The sequence below is a fragment of the Chionomys nivalis genome, chromosome 7 (genome assembly GCF_950005125.1).
Source record: "Chionomys nivalis chromosome 7, mChiNiv1.1, whole genome shotgun sequence".
In the NCBI taxonomy this organism is placed as follows: domain Eukaryota; kingdom Metazoa; phylum Chordata; class Mammalia; order Rodentia; family Cricetidae; genus Chionomys; species Chionomys nivalis.
In genome coordinates, this window is record NC_080092.1 from 62,422,553 (window position 1) to 62,439,090 (window position 16,538).

Consider the following 16,538-nt stretch of genomic DNA (forward strand, 5'->3'; position numbering starts at 1 on the left):
GAATGTACCAGCCACAATGCATTTAACTGTCCCTTGTCCTGTCTTCAATTTGTTTCCACACGGTTATAGTCGATGCTCCAGCGAGCAGCTGTGCACACATGCCTCCAAGTATGTGGTACTGCTTGGGCAAGGTCGCCCTAAAAGAAAAAGACCCTCAGAGGCATCTGTCCAGTGCTGGAGCGGAGGGGTCCTTTGACAGCCTTAGAGGGAGAACGTACTTTTGATCAATCAGGGTTCTTTCTTTTCTGTGTCTGTGTGCATGTGAGCATGTACCCTGCAGATGACTCATTAACGTTTGTGCTTGGCACTTCTTAGTTTTCATACTCAATGTTGTGCCCTGGGAAGCCCTAGCCTGGAATTAGGCTATTAGGCTATTGAGCCCCTCATTGATGTCCCTGAGAGTGAGGAGGATGCTGGAAGGCAGATATCCCCAATACAAAAGCTTTGCCGTCTGAGTTTGCCTTCCTTGTACTCATATTTTGAAGTCTTGGGATATGGCTCTGGTACTATCTAGATACATGGGTTTGTCCTCAGATAACTTATCAGCAAAACAGGGATGGTGACCTGCTGTGTTTTCTGTATCCACCTTTCCTTCCATGCCCAGTTGAGTTTCTGGGGATCCTCTCTCTGCCCTGGGAACTGGCTAAATTTCAATCTGATTGAACACAATTGTCTTCCTCTTTCCTTGAACCTGAGAAAGGAATGCAGCTGGAGAAGTCATCACCTTGAAAATGCTCTCCCTTTAACCATGACCAGGGACAAACACCCCAGGTGCCCCCAGAACTGCCCCACAGGGCTATCAGGCTTCCCAGCTCAACTCATTCCCAGCAGTGATTGACTGCTTGTCCTCTTTCCTCCGCCCTTCATGAAGCCTCCAGACTGTGCCCTCCTTCAGTTTTGGTTGGGGATTTTGAATCTGATTTTACGGAGAACATGAAAGCAATCCAAAGGGGAATCTGCTGTGCTTTCTCCCAGGGAGGTAACAGCTGTGTCCTTTTATGGTTTTGGCCTCTTGCTGCAGAGTGGTCTGAGCTCCAGTCTTGAAACCAGTCCTTTTCTGTGTAATCTGGCTTTCATGCCCTCAAGTGTAAGATTGTTGCCTCTGCAGTTGTCATGTTTCCCTGTATCATTCCTGTGACCACCCGGGGTCCCTTTCCCTCAGTCCTAGATTACTGCCATCCTTGTATCTCCTTACTTCCTACCAGTCCCCACACTTGGCTCACTGGTAAGACTAAATTGTGTCCCCCCTTGGAATCCATATGAAAGCCCCTACCCCTGGCGAGACTGTGTTTGCATATGGAATCATTAAGGAGGTAATTAAGTGTCCCGGTAAAAAGGGTAAGAGACCAGACCTCAGATACCCCTATCCTGGTGTGTGTGTGTGTGTGTGTGTGTGTGTGTGTATACACATAGAAAGGGCCACATGAGGACACAGCAGAGCACCTTGATCCCAGATTTCCAACCCTCTGAACTGTGAGAAAACACATCACTGTTTAACCCATGCATGCTGGTATGGAGTTACAGCAGCCAAGCCAACTCAGTCTCTGCACCTGCCTGCACCTTATTTCTTTCTAATCCTTAGAGCTTCTGCGACGGCGCCTCTTTGGCGCCACCTGCTGTTCTATTGCTCAGGCTGCGCTGTGGGCCTCGCCTCTCTACAGTGGTCATTTAGGCCCCAATTCCTCTATCAGCTCACCAGACTATCATTTCTAAAATAGTCTCTCCCACCCTCCACCATCCAGATATGTCTTAGCTCTTTTCCTGGCCTGCCTCCGCCTGACGTTGTGTGACTCTTCTCATTCCCTCGGCAGAGAAGAGCAGCCCCAAGAAGGAACGAGCCCTCTGCTATCTTCTTCCTGCCAGAGCAGAGCCTGGCAGATGCTGGGAGAGCCCTTCCTTTGTAAATAAATGGATAGTGCCCAGGGTGAATTAATACTGTCCTGTGCAGGTGCTATGTTATTCCTGAGCCTTAGCTCGGTACTCATGATGAAGAGAAGATAGGAGGAAGTGTCCCAGGCCCATGCTGGTAGTGTGTTTCCTCAAGCAGAGACCCAGTGGATCATAGAAGGTAGTGACCACAAGGACCTTCTGTGGCATATGGTAAAGCTCCCAACTGATCCATGAAGTCCTCAACAACGACACCATCTTAGCTGGATTGCTCTGCCCCGCCGTGGGCCATCTCTGTTGACTTGGAGAGTCTCCCACCCTGTGTTCAACTCTGCTCTTTTGTATAGGCTCGGGAGTCCTGGTCCTGTAATCAAAGCCACAGCTTATGAGCCTTCCTGCCTCAGGAAACACTGCCATTCGTGTTCATATTCACAACTCAATGTCTGTTCCTTGAGTTTCCTTTAGGAGGAATGAATGAGTGAGTGAGTGAATGAATGAATGAATGAATGAATGAAGAGCGAGCAAGTGAGTAAATGCATAGAAAATGATCTCGAGATTCTCATGACCACAGTGAGCCTCCCTCCTCTGCTGGTCCAGTAACTTCACTTTTAAGTGTGCTATCCAAAACATCTCTTGGAATTCTTGTATCTCAGTCCCAGATCTAAGCAAAGGAATGAAGGCTGGACAATCACGTTAGATAAATGCTTGCTGGCTGAGGAGTGGACGAAATTTCTCTCTCAATGGGTGTGCTAGACTGGGGTTGCAAGAGGGCCACTGGGAGAATTTATTTTTCCTCCTGTATTGAGAGAAGGGATTATGAAGTCGAAAATCATCCTGCTATCGCAGAGGGAAGTGGGGTCTTAGATGGGTCATCCCAATGCCTGAGGCAGTGATAAAACCCAGCCTGGTATAATTCCCTCTCTGTGAAATTATTAAAATCCCACATTTTATGACGCAGACATTTGGGAAGTAAATGCATTTTCTATTGCTACTGACCTTAATGTCCCTCCCTATTCTACATTCAGCCAGCCCCATCCACTGTCATGCACTCAGCTGCCCTAGCTGAGACAGCTCCAGCCTCCCCTGTCCCTTGCCAGTCCCAGGAGACGATGAACCCCTCAGGCACCTGTTTCCTTTGAGGCAAGTGACTTTAGTTGACTTCACAGATGGCTGTTATCTTGAAGTGATTTACTGACTCTATTTAGTTTCTTGCAGTTTTTTTTTTTTTTTAAGTTTGTTATGCTAGTCTATGTTATGTGGATGGGTATCATGCCTGAATGTTTACATACACCATGTGTGCTCGGTGCCCTTGAAGGTCAGAAGAGGGCATAGGGTCCCCTGAAACGAGTTACAGGTGGTTATGAGCTGCCATATGAGTCTGGGAATCAAACCCAGGTTCTCTGGAAGAGCAATGAGTATTCTTAATCACTGAGCCACCTTCCCAGTCCTAGTTTTTGCTTTGCTTGATTCATTACAAAGAAAGGCCAGCTTGTTGTTAAGAAGTGAAATAACAGAGAACTCTATCAAGAAAACTTTAGTTGTGTTCCTTGCTTCTCCTGCCAATTGAGCTTTCCTTACCAAGATAGTTAGAGAAGAGACCTCCCTACCTTCCTGGTGCTAACATAAACACACACAGGGCTGTGCATGTGATCCTGACAGACAGCTGAAGGCCAGAATGGATTAGCCCACACATTTATCCCTGGAACTGGTGTTAACTCACTAAGACTTATACCACAAACAACTTTCAAATTGATATTTGTGTCTACTGACCTAAAGTTTGACTGGGGCACAGGCACGTGGCTTAACAAGTTAGACATCTTAGTGCCGTCCTTTCATGGCTGCGGCCTTATGTTTGGACACCTCCGAGTGGACTCATCTGTTCCTCTATTTGAAAGTGTTGAACTCACTCCAGCAACTCTTTCTCTCTGGGCAAACATAAAAGAACTGCAAGCCCCTCCCAGACAGCCACATGTACCTGTTCAGGTTGTGAGGTAGCGTGCCAACAGCAGCTTGTTGACTGAGAGACTTGCTTATTGGACATTCTGCTCAGCCCGTCAGACTGCTTTCTCAAGGTACAGCTCTCATCCCTGAGGACTAGATGGGCCCTCAGTTCGCTCTTTCTTTAAACTTTCTTTTTATTTATTCTTTGTGTCTTTCACATCATGCCTCCCGATTCTACGCATCTCACCTCTCCCAAGAATAAAGCAAAATAAGATTTAAGAGAAAAGGCATTTGTTACAGATTTAGGCCATCAGTGTTCCTCCAAAACTCAAGCGCTAAAGCTGTGACCCCCACCCTTTCCTGACTGCCGTGAGGTAAGCTGCTTTGTCTACTACAGTCTCCCTGCCAGAAAGCTCTTGTTCTGGCCCACACCCAGAAATGACGAAGTCAGTCAGCCACGGACTGAAACCAGGGGTCAAAATACGTTCTCCCTTCTGTAAGTTATTTTCTCTGATTTTTTGTGACAGCAACAGAAAGCTGACTAACCCAGAATTCTTCAGCCACCATGATGTGCTTGCCCTGATTGGTTCATGTCTAAGGTAGGAATGAGAGTTCCTAGCAGAAGGCTGGAAGGTTCACAGATTCAGCACTGTGCAGTTGAGTTCGAGGAGAACAAAGCTTTGAAGATGAAATGCTGTTTTACCAGGAAGACCCAGAGGGGCAGAAAGGGTGGACAGAGTTCAAAATCAAAAGCAAAGGTTAGTCAAAGTTCACATGACGGATGAATAAATAGATCTGAGCGTGTGTTGGCAGAGACCAGTCCCTTAGTTTATGATTCTGCTATGTGATTGTCCTCGGTGTGACCCCTGGCTAAGCCAAGGGAGGAAATCTGAGTCCCAGTCATCAGCATGTTTAAGGGTGGAGATTTGAGTGTGCTGCCCGAGGCTAAGGACATTATGATTCATATCTGGGTACTGTTAGATGTGTCTCCCATCCTTAGCTACTCCAGCCATGAACTTGGATATGGTAGAGAATAACACACATAAATTTAACATGCTTCGGCAAGAAGAATATTGCCTCCTGGCACCTCTAGACACACCACTCATGACAAAAAATGGTTCAGTGGGTACGGAAGGATAACTCAGTGAGTACACGGTGAGTCCCTGTCTTCTAAGCCTAGAACAGAGCTTCCGTGGAGATATGCCTGGTGAAGGTCAAGCCTATGCTGGAATCCTCTATTAAGAGCTCACAGTTTGCATCACTGTGATAGACAACATACAGACTGTCAAAATGACCCCTCGATTTAGAAGAAGGAACAAGACATGTATGCCACAAACACATTAGTGAGACAGAGTAAAGAAAGACAGCAGAGAGGAGTAGCCTGATAACTTCCCTCAGAGCCAGAAGCGGAAAAGAGATAGGGGTCCAATGTGGTCATTAAATTCAAGTTAAGCTTTAGAGAATGAACTAGAACAGTGGTTCTCAACCTGTGGATCGCATCCCCTTTGGGAGTCGTGTGTCAGATATTTACATTATAATTCACGACGCTGGTGAAGTTGCAGTTATGCAGTAGCAGCGAAAATGATTTTATGATTGGGGTCACCACAACATGAGGGACTGTATTAAAGGGTCATAGCATCAGGAAGGTTGAGAATCACTGGACTAGAATAAGATACCATGAGATAGGAGAGCCAAGTATGCTTGAGGCAGTGGGAACAAGTAGATTTGAGGATAGCTCCTGGCTATAGCAAGGGATGGCAGCAAGGCAGAAGTCAGATGGAGAGCAGCCTGAGAATGCGTCCTCCCTCCTGCTTCAGGGCAGGCTGGGTTGAGACAGATGAACCCTTGCGCATGACATCATTCCAACAGCACTGTTCTGGGGGTGTTGGGGGTGTCCCTCGGCGACTCAGCCCTGCGATGGAGAGCGAGGTGTGGTTTGGGACCCACTGGGCCTGGCTGTATTTGAGAATGGATCCTTGTCTTTAGTCTCAGTTTGTACAAACACTGCCTGTTTTTGCCCCTTCAGTGATGCTCGTTTGCAAGCAGCAAGGAGATGCACACGCTTTCTGAATGCAGATACCCAGATATTCCCGCACACTCCCTCCCAGCACAGCATCCAGCCCTGTATACCGCTTCTGGAAAAGGTGCTCACATTCACCTGGGGAGACAGCATAAAGCTTCTTAAGGGGCCACAGGACAGACCAAGGCTATGCAGAAGAGGGTAATGACTGATCCACATCTCCAAATGCTGTTCCCTGGTTCCCCTGACCATGTCAAGAAGGCTTACTAGACCAGCAAGTGTATTTTTCTTGGAAGATGGCCATCTGCTTCGATTTCCAGTTCCTTCTCCTAATGGCAGCACATCCCTGACTGTCTCTAGGTACTGTGCTCCTCATCCGTGAAGTGGGGACCTCAAAATCCATTGTGCCTGTCACACAGGGCTGAGAGGACGATCCCACAGGGTGACAGAAGTGAAGGTCAGTGGGTGCTCATGTAGTTTACACATGTTTGGACCTCTTTCTGACTGGGCTTCAGAACTTCTTGTTATGAAGATTCAAAACTCACACACTGGAGATTTTTGAGGGGACATAAAGATAAGTCAGAACTGGGACTAGGTGATGGAGAAGTCCCTGGGAACCTGGGAAAGCAACGAGCAGCATTTCTGGGCTCTGCTTCCAGCCAGAGCTATCCATCTTGGCCTCTAAACTGTTTATGTTTGCCTCAGATAACGCTGACAGTACCAGACAATGCAATTTTCTCCTGCTCTGTAGATGCCACAAGCTCAGCCCTGGAGCCAGCCTGGCCAGGCAAAGGCTAGGCAAAGGCAGGCGGCTGCATTGTTTCTTGCCGATCTTCAGACAGCCCCAAGAGTCCATGCTCCTTCCCTGGCCAGTGTTAAAAGAGGGGATCTGTGGACTGATGGATGGAACTGAGCTGAACCAAGAGCCCCTAGGTGGGTGTCTAATGATAGGATATGGTGGATTGGCCAGAGCTTGTGATGTGAAAGAGAGCATCAGAATTGTCACATTCTCCATGGAGAAGGGACGGGTGGTCAAAAGACTGGGCCTGATTGGACACTGAGGTTATCCAGGTGCCTGTTTTGTCAGGCCTGGTTTGCGCATGAGCAGGTAAGGTGCGGAAGCAGACCAAGGTACAGTAGGAAAGCAAGAAAGGACCTTGAGATGTCTAGTAGTGTGGCAGCATCTCTGTCCACTCCCTGTGTCTTCTTACACTCCTGCCGTGAGAGGACACTCAGTTCTGTACCCTGGCTTCCCAGGCTCCTACAATCAGTCACATCTTGCCCTTGTCACATAGACTGCCTGCCATCGCTTTCTTCCTTTCTTTGTTGTTTTGTTTTCAGTGTTGGTGACTGAGCCTAGGACTTTGCATACGCCAAGCAAGTGAGTTACAATCCAGTTCCTCCTGTACTCCTTTTAAGTGGGCTGGCTTCTATCCCACGAGGCAGTTGAAGCAGAATTATTTATCTGTGCCCCCCCTCCTGATGAGCATACACTAGAACATTGTTTTCTTCTCCCTACAGTCTTGTTGATATTTTGAGCTCTTATAGAAGGGACTGGGCGACAAAGTATACTTCAATTAGTATCTTCTACAGTAAGGCTGCCCAGAGTGAACCTGAGTAAAATGTCGATGGGTATGTGAATAAGTGTAAATGGACAGAATAGGGTGAGAAACACCCCCACCACAGGTTAAATTTTCATATGGCTTTTAGTTTTTCTTTCCTTCCTTTCATTTTTTTTTTTGATATAAGGTCTTTCTTACTCTTTATCCCAGACTTATCTTAAACATGTGTCAATCCTCCTGCCTTTGCCTCCCTAGGTGAGACTTCAGTCACGCACCATCATCTCTAGCCAAGGTTTCATACAGAACACTCACTAGAGATAGGATCCTTGAGATGGGCAGAATGGCCCGGAACATAGCAGTCCCCTACAAGAAGGGGTCTGCCTGGTGGCCACTGGTCACTATTGGGTAAACTTGGCCACCCTTGTCCCACATCTCTGGGTTAAGGATTAATACACAGAAAGGTAAAAAGCTTAACAGGGAGGCCAGGTAAAGAGGCATTAAAAAAAAAGGCTCTGATCAAATTCTGCCATCTTTGGATGACTATTCCAGCCTTAGAGCCTCAACACTCAGGCTTAACCTGGCAGGAACATCCCAGCCAAGCCCCCAACCAAATGACATGTCTAAAACAAGACCTGGAGAGGAAAGAGCAGAAACAGCACCCAGCATCATTACAATACATCCCTCAAAGCACCCAATTTTAATGTAAAGTTATAAGATGTGGGAAGAGACAAGGAGGTATGGACCATACACAAGGTGGCAGTGGAGGGTGGTGGTGGGGGCAGGAGCAGGAAACAAACAAACAAAACTGCCCATGAGGAGAATGTCCAAATTAACAGAGAAGAAACTGACAATTTAGAGTGGGTAATATATATTCAAAAATATATATGCATTAATCCTTAACCCAGAGATGTGGGACAAGGGTGGCCAAGTTTACCCAGTAGTGACCAATGGCCACCAGACAGACCCCTTCGTGTAGGAGACTGCTATGTTCCGGGCCATTCTGCCCATCTCATGGATCCTATCTCTAGTGACTGTTCTGTGTAAAACCTTGGCTGGAGATGATGGTACTCCCACCTAGGGAGGCAACAACAGGAGGATTGACAGGAGTTTAAGGTCAGCCTGGGATAAAGAGTAAGAAAGATGCCATCTTAAAAAAAAAGAGAGAAAGGAATGAAGAAAGAAAGAAAAAAAGAAAAGAAAAAATAAAAGCCATATGAAAATTTAACCTGTGTCGGTGATGTTTCTCACTCTGTTCCACCTTTTTACTCTCTCTCTCTCTCTCTCTCTCAAAAATATGTAGAAATTATTAAAAAGAAAAGTCATGTAAAAATTCTGGATATAACAACAAAATCAACCAAAATAAAAAATAATTAGCCGAGCTCCGTAGTAGACTGCAGTAGGAGAAAGAAATAGGGAGTTTGAAAATAAATTGAGACATCAGGAATCAGCTAAAATGAAAAACTTAACATAGCCTCAGGTTAACTGTAAAGCACTTGGAAGTATGCCAATGTATGCTTAATAGAAAGACACTGGATGAGAAAAATACTACAAAGACACCATTGTTAAAAACATCCTGCATTTGCTAAAAAAAATTAACATATACACCCAAGAACCCTAGGAAACTCCACAAAGAAAAATGTAAAGACAACCACAGCCATACCTAGATACAGCAGACATAAATGATTAGCACTAAAGACAGAAAGAAAATCCTGAAAGAAGCAAAATAAAACTGTTTTATCTCATAGGAGGGAAGATCAATGGCATAATGACTACAGGTATGATAGAGGCCAGGCGGCAGGTTGTGTATTCAAAATACAGAGAGGAAAGGGGCAAGCAAAACCATTCAACCAAGGATTATTGATTTCCAGGAAAACAATCCTTAAAAATGGAAGTAGAGGGCATGGACAGAGGGCCCGGTGTCAGAGAGCACTGCCTGCTCTTACAGAGGACCCAGGTTTGGTTCCCAGCACTGATCTGGTGGCTCCCAACTATTTGAAACTCTAGTTTTAGGGGATCTAATATCCTCTTTTGGCCTCTCTGGGTACCAGGCATGGAAGTGGTATACAGATACGCATCCAGGCAAAATAATTATAAACATGAAATAAAAGTAGATACACTTTTAAATAAAGGCACTTGTGATGTGGGAGTGTCATATATCAATCTGTTGATTTCATTGGTTAAGTAATAAAGAAACTGCTTGGCCCTCATAGGTTAAAACATAGGTGGGTGGAGTAAACAGAACAGAATGCTGGGAGGAAGAGGAAGTGAGCTCAGACGCCATGCTCCCCTCTCCCGGGCAGATGCAGGGCAGCTCCTCTGAGAGACAGACGCCATGCTCTCCTCTCCAGAGCAGATGCGATGAAGCTCCGACCCAGGATGGACTTAGGCTAGAATCTTCCCGGTAAGCGCTCCTTGGGGTGCTACACACATGAATAGAAATGGTCAAGCAGTGTTTAAAAGAATACAATTTGTGTGTTTTTATTTCGGGGCATAAGCTAGCTAGGCAGCCATGAGCCGGGCTGTGGGAAGAGGCCCACAGCTCCTTACTACACACTTGTAGATAAATAAAACAAGACAATTAATTGTTTGAACAAGGTTTTCAAAAATCAGTATCCAGACATGGTGGCATTCGCCTGGAATTCTAGCACCTGAGAAACTGAGGTAGAAGAATTTTGAATTCAAAGCCAGCCTGAGTTATATAGTAAGACCCTAAATACACACACACACAGAGTCTGTGTATGCATGTATATGTTTATATAACCTATGTTTTATATATATACAATATATATGGTATATATACACAGTATATACATATATACATAATATTAAGGGAAATGTTACGCATTGTTAGTAAACTTGGATGAAAGTTCAAATCTACAAGAAAATAGAAACAAGAACCAAAGATAACTGATATAAATGTAACTGCATAGCTATGAAATAATGTATAAATGCATGTTTCATATCTTAATTAATTTTAAAACCTTGTAGGAAACAGTATGTGTATAGTTGTGTTGAGTCTGTAAAATCGATACTCGATGTTTGGTACTAACACACACAGGAGGTTGGTGGGAGGGATGTCATTCTAGAGTAGGGAATGGATGCCAATTGATAAGATGAAGCCAGAGGAACACGAAGAGAACCAGAAAAAACAAATAAGGAGGTAGAGGTAACAAGTGATTTAAAAATACTTTTCTCTTCTCTCAGCTTTAAAGTAGCTATAAAATTACATCGAGTGGTAATTATTATAGTCAACTGCTGGGTTTTAATATACTTAAATGTAGTGACAATTACAACATAAAGGGGGCTGAAGAGGAAATAGAGTCCTCTGTGAGCCTTAAGTCTGTATTTCGCTAAAATGTTATTTGAGTAAATCCGAAAGGCTAATGTGCAGATGACAAGTCTTAGAGCAATCGCTGAGAAAGTAAATCAGAAACGAGAGTGAAAGAAATCATAGCAATAAGATGTTATACTAAACAGCTTCACTTAGTACAAAGAGAGGCAGTAAATAAGAGATGAAAGAGAAAAAACTACACAGGCAAATAGAAAAATGGCAGATGTAAAGCTAATGTCATGAATAATAGCATTAAATGTAAATGTTTTAGAAAATCTAATCAGAAGGCAGAGATTGTCAGACTAAATTAAAGAAGCCATCTGTATGCTGTTTACCAGAGACACATTTTAGTCTTAAACATGCAAATATGTAGAAAGCAAAAGAGGAGAGGAAAAAAAATCTATTATGCAAACAACAGACAAAAGAAAATGGAGTGGTTATATGAATATCACACAAAATAGAATTTAAAACAAAAGCTGTTGTCATTGCAAAGTATTTTATGTTGGTAAAATGGTCACTCTATCAGACAGTTATAACAGTTATGAAGACATATGTACCTAAAAAACAGAGCCCTGAAAGTTATGAAGCAAAATCTGACCAAACTGAAAAAAGAAATAGACAGTAATAGTTGGAGACGCCAATACCACACTTCAAGCACTGTGTAGAATTCAATTGTAGAATAATAAGGAAATAGAAAATTTAAGAAATATCTGTGCACAAATTAGACTGCCCAATAGTGGCAGAATAGATTATTTTATTTTTAAGTCCTATTATGAACTATTCTCCATGATTAACTGCCTGCTGATCCATGAGACAAGCCTTAAGAAAATTTCTTTAAAAATTGAAATTATGTAAAATGTACCACTGATTACCACGAGGTGAATTAGAAATAAACAAAATGAAAGCTGGGAAAGTCGCAGTGTTTAAAAAGTAAACTACACAGTGGTGGAAACTAAAAGCAACCACACAGATAATGAGAAAGAATCCTTCAAGAAGAATGAAGATTAAGATGGCATGCCAGCTGAAAATGGTGTTATTCTCAGTGAAATGGGCAAAAGCATCCATTTGGTGTCTCATCTCCCAGGGTCCTTTAGAAGTTGACATGGATCTATAGAGGTCCTACTTGTCTTGCTAGAACTCTGCTCTCTGGTAGGACCCCATGACACCAACCCCAGCTCCTCCTGCTCCACAGTCACACCCTAGGCCTCCTTCTCTGCAGCTTCCCTCAGGCTCACTCTGGGCCTCTCCCACTCACAAGCCTCCCCCTGGACTACAGCTCAGAGAGCTGGACCTACCTGGTTCTCTCCCTGGAAACCAGACACAGTATGACTTCTCTCAGCCCACACCCCATCCCTCAGCAATGGCTGCAAAGTCCTCGGTGTTATTATTTATAAAGAGGTGATGGGGGACCAGTCCCACGGGGTGGCATCGGGTCACCAGAGGCCTCAGTGGGTCCCCTGGGGGTGCCCTGAGGCCTTGGTGGAGACAGATACATACAGCCATGCAGAGAGAGTTGGGTATAGAGTTTACTTAGTGGGTTATGGAGGGGAAAAGGAAGGGGAAAGGGGGAGAAGCGGGGGAAGAAGAGAGAGAAAGGGAAATGCTGGGCAGAAGAAGGAGAGCATATTTATGTTAGAATGACTGTGACAGATGGTTTTGCACAATGAAAAGTGTCTTTAAGACTATGAAAGACAGTGTGAGAAAGAAATTTGATAACTTCTGTTTGTCCTCACACCTTTACAACTTGCAGGTTTGCATTTTAATAACTTGCATTTGTATATCTTAAAACACCTTTTATTTAGAACACACTAAGCAGTTATACTGAAATTTGTTTGGTGAGGTTGTCTTTTTAAAGTAACAAAGTCTCTTAACTGTCAAACTGCATCAGAGATCTTTAAGAAGGATAACATTTTACTTGAGTTATTGATTTAAAAACTGACAGAGAACTTACTCTATTGGCTGCCTAGAGCCACTCCTCAGGGTCCTCCACGGTCACTGAGGGCAAGGGCATCGGGGCTGTATTTGCCTTCTGCTCCTAAAAGCAGGGTCTGCCAGGCTCCAGAAGAGCCTGTGGGTTAGAAAATCTGTAGGAAGGCAAGCCTACCTTGGCCTGAGCAGCTAGGCAAGTCGATTCCATCTGATTCTTTGTCCACATCTGGAGATCTTCAATTTATATGAAAGGCCTATTGCCAAATGGTTAGCACTTTTACTTGATAGAGTGAATTGTGGATAAATGTTGCTCTGTGCCCACTTGTCTTCTGTCTTCTTTGGAGGAAACAGAGGGATGCTGCTAGGAGCCAACCTCTCTCTCTGTTATGAAAAGTCTTTTAATAATTAAACATTTAAATGCCATATCCCCCAGATCTCTAAGCAGTTGAGGGCTGTTTATCGGGTATAGATAAGTTATAACTACAGCATAGGATCTGCCTGTAGAGCTGGGTCCAAGCTTGACTGTACCGGCTTTTAACAGGTGAGGTTTATACTTGTGAAAGACAAAGAAGAAAAAACTGTTTGAATAGAAACTTAATGGTAGAACTGAAAATAGTGGAGGACAGCTTAATATATTTTAAAGCAGGGTTGGATTACATGTATAGTATATTTGTAAAAGTGTTGTGATCCAGCTGCCCTCACTCCCCCTGACTGACAGCGGAACTTCCTTGTGGTCTGTAATTGACAAGGATGTTTGTGTTCTTTCTGGCTGGTGGGTTTCCACAGAAGGAGTAGAGGTATAAAAGGTTGCTGGGCGAAATAAAGGTTGCTGTTCTTCCACCTGAAAAGAAGCCGTTGTGTCTCATTCCCGGCACCCGCTGCTAGTCTTGGCTATCCAGGCTGCGCTGACTGCAGCATAAGAAATTTAAGAGTACACACCAAAATATGAGACTTGTTGTTTTCTTAGTCTGGAATGAGATACAATGAACTGACAATTATAACATTTAATAGTAAGTATATGTACATTTACACACAGTTGAATTTAAGTTTTATACACATTTACACATAGAGTTAAAGCTAACTTGTGTTTATATGTAAAGTTAACTCAAAAGTCACAAGCTTACACACACACACACACACACATACACACACACATTAAACAGGAGTTGGGCAAAGTGGATTCCTTGGTGAGCCTTACCAAAAGCATGCCACTGTGTAAAACATACATGTAACAGAGTCAGTAAGAGGAATTTAGAGACAAAAAATTGGGTAGTTCATTTGACCCTCTGTCTTGCTATTGTTCTCTCTTTGTGGCTCCTATGGTCTCCAGTCTCTGTCCTGAAACTTCCCTCAGGCTTACCTTGGACTTCTCCCCTTCACATGTCTGCCTGCTGGACCAGAGCTCAGAAGAGCTGGCTCTACCCTGGGTTGTTGTGAGATAATGCTCTTGTATGTTGTTAAGATTTATCACTCATACTGGTTTAATAAAACACTGATTGGCCAATAGCCAGGTAGGAATTATAGGCAGGGCAACCAGACTAAGAGAATTCTGGGAAGAGGAAAGGCAGAGATGCAGTTGTCAGCCAGACACAAAGGAAGCAAGATGAGAATGCCTTACTGAGAAAAGGTACCAAACCATGGGACTAAACATAGATAAGAATTATGGGTTAATTTAAGTTGTAAGAGCTAGTTAATAATAAGCCTGAGCAATAAGTCAAACAGTTTATAATTAGTATAAGCCTCTATGCGTTTATCTGGGACTGGATGGCTGTGGGACTGGGCAGGACAGAAACTTCCATCCACCCTGAATCCTTTCCCTCTCCTGTCCCTGAATCCTGGTCAGCTCATGGGATGTGTAAGAAGGGATGTTGTAGCTCTATTTTTCAGGACTATGGAGGATGAGTCTGGAGGTGTGGGGAGAGTTTAGAACTATAAGCAAGGCTTTCTGACAATAAATGGAAACTGTAAACATGGACCCCCGAATCACAAGATTTAGCCTTTCCCAGTCTAGAAGCTGAGACACTGGGCAAGGCTTGGTCCTCCCTTCAGTGCCAAGTGCCTCCTGCTCTCTGAGCTGCCTTCAGGCTCCAAGACTCAAGATGATAAACACTGGCTTTATTATGTCCTCGCCTTCTTTTGCGGGCCTCTTAAGTGACTAGTGTAATCCTCCACACACAATAGAGTTTTAATTAATATTTGTGGAATGCATAAATGCATGAGCCTCCGAGGAGTTCGGCAGGAAGGAATTGAAGCCCCATGTGGCAGCAGTCCCCAGAGTCCATCTCCACCCCATCTTGCAAGGGGAGCCAGCCAGGTAACAGTGATACTCAGGGAGGGGGAACTGTAAAAGCTGTGTGTGTGTGGGCGGGGGGGGGATTTAGATGCTGCGGTGAGGAGGAGCAGCTGGCTCTGGGAACATGGTGTCCTTCCTCTGCCTCCTGGGCTGGTGAACACACGGAGGATCATCTCATTCCTGTGATCCAAGAGAGACCTGGGGTGGGTTTACCCGGGAAATCTATATGAGAAGGGGGTAATTTTTTCTCCTGGGGTCTTCCACCCATGTTCATGGGTTCTATCTTACCCTCCCTCTTCCAGTGAAGCAGGCCTGTATAAGTCACAGGAAAGTCAACTCCAGGAACTAGCAACAACAAAAAAGTCCATTTCCTACTCTGCTCCAGACAGGCCCTCAGGTTGTATAAACCCCTTCCAATGAGTAAGCAAAAAATTTCACCCCCAATTAGAAAGGAAAATCCAATAGAGGATTCCTCTAGAGATTTCTTCAGTGCATGGCCATGAAGGAAAAAATGGTCCTAAGGTAGCCTTTGGGACATCACAAACCACTTTAGGGCTGATTCATACAGACTACATCTCATGCATATAATTGTAACACAGAGACTCAAAAGAATGCACAGTCAAGAGATGTCAATCAATCACCTGTGTCAGTCAAAAAAAGCTCCACCCTTTCAGGGAATACCTCCCTCCCCTCCTGTAATAGAAAGACCCTGGACCTGAAAACAAGGTGGGTTCTGCAGTCCAGTGCTTGCTGGAGCATGCTCCTGCCCCTTTGGGTGCGTGCTCACTCATTTTTGTAAGGTCTCAAACCCAGGAAAAATGGCTGAGGCTCCTAGTTAACAAAGCAGACACTGGATTTCCCTGCATCCCTCAGTCTGATCCATGCATTTGCCACAGTTTCTGTGGCTTCCTCAATTCTTGCTCGCGGACACCACGTCACAGATCTTTGGGATCTGTTTGCCCCAGAGCCCACCCACGTGTCTCTTCACCCTCCCTTGTGAGGGGGCTGAGACAGGTGAGGAGCTGATCCTTAGGGGTCCTTCCTTTCTCAAGGAGTACTGTCAACTCTCTCAGCCTTCCCCTCCCCCAACCCCTCCATCTCAAGTAGTCCCATTCCTCCACTGGGAGTGGAAATGACACTCATTCACACCAAGATGTGTGGTGGGAGTGGAGAAGGCGCTCTGAAGATGGTGAAATGAGGTCTCTTCACTAGCCCAGCCTTCCTTCTGCTCTGCCTATGGGGTGTGGGGGGAGGGCTAACAAGAAGCACCTGTTGCAGGAGTGGAGTACTTAATCTCAGGACCCAGCAACCAGAAAAAGCCATCCTTTACACTGACCAGACAGGCCTTCGGAGAGCCCATTTTTTTGGATTGTACAAACCCCCTCCAACACTGGGACCACGCCCAGGTCTCCCATCACTCCTCATCCATGTAGCTCCTCCCCACACCTCTGAGCTGTTCCTGGATGGGCACGGGGTCTCCAGAACACCTCTGGTTACTTGTGGGAAGAGAGGATGCCAGGTTCCGTTGCAACGCCCAATTGCTGTAAGGGTTAGAAAGAGCTTTGTGACTATAGT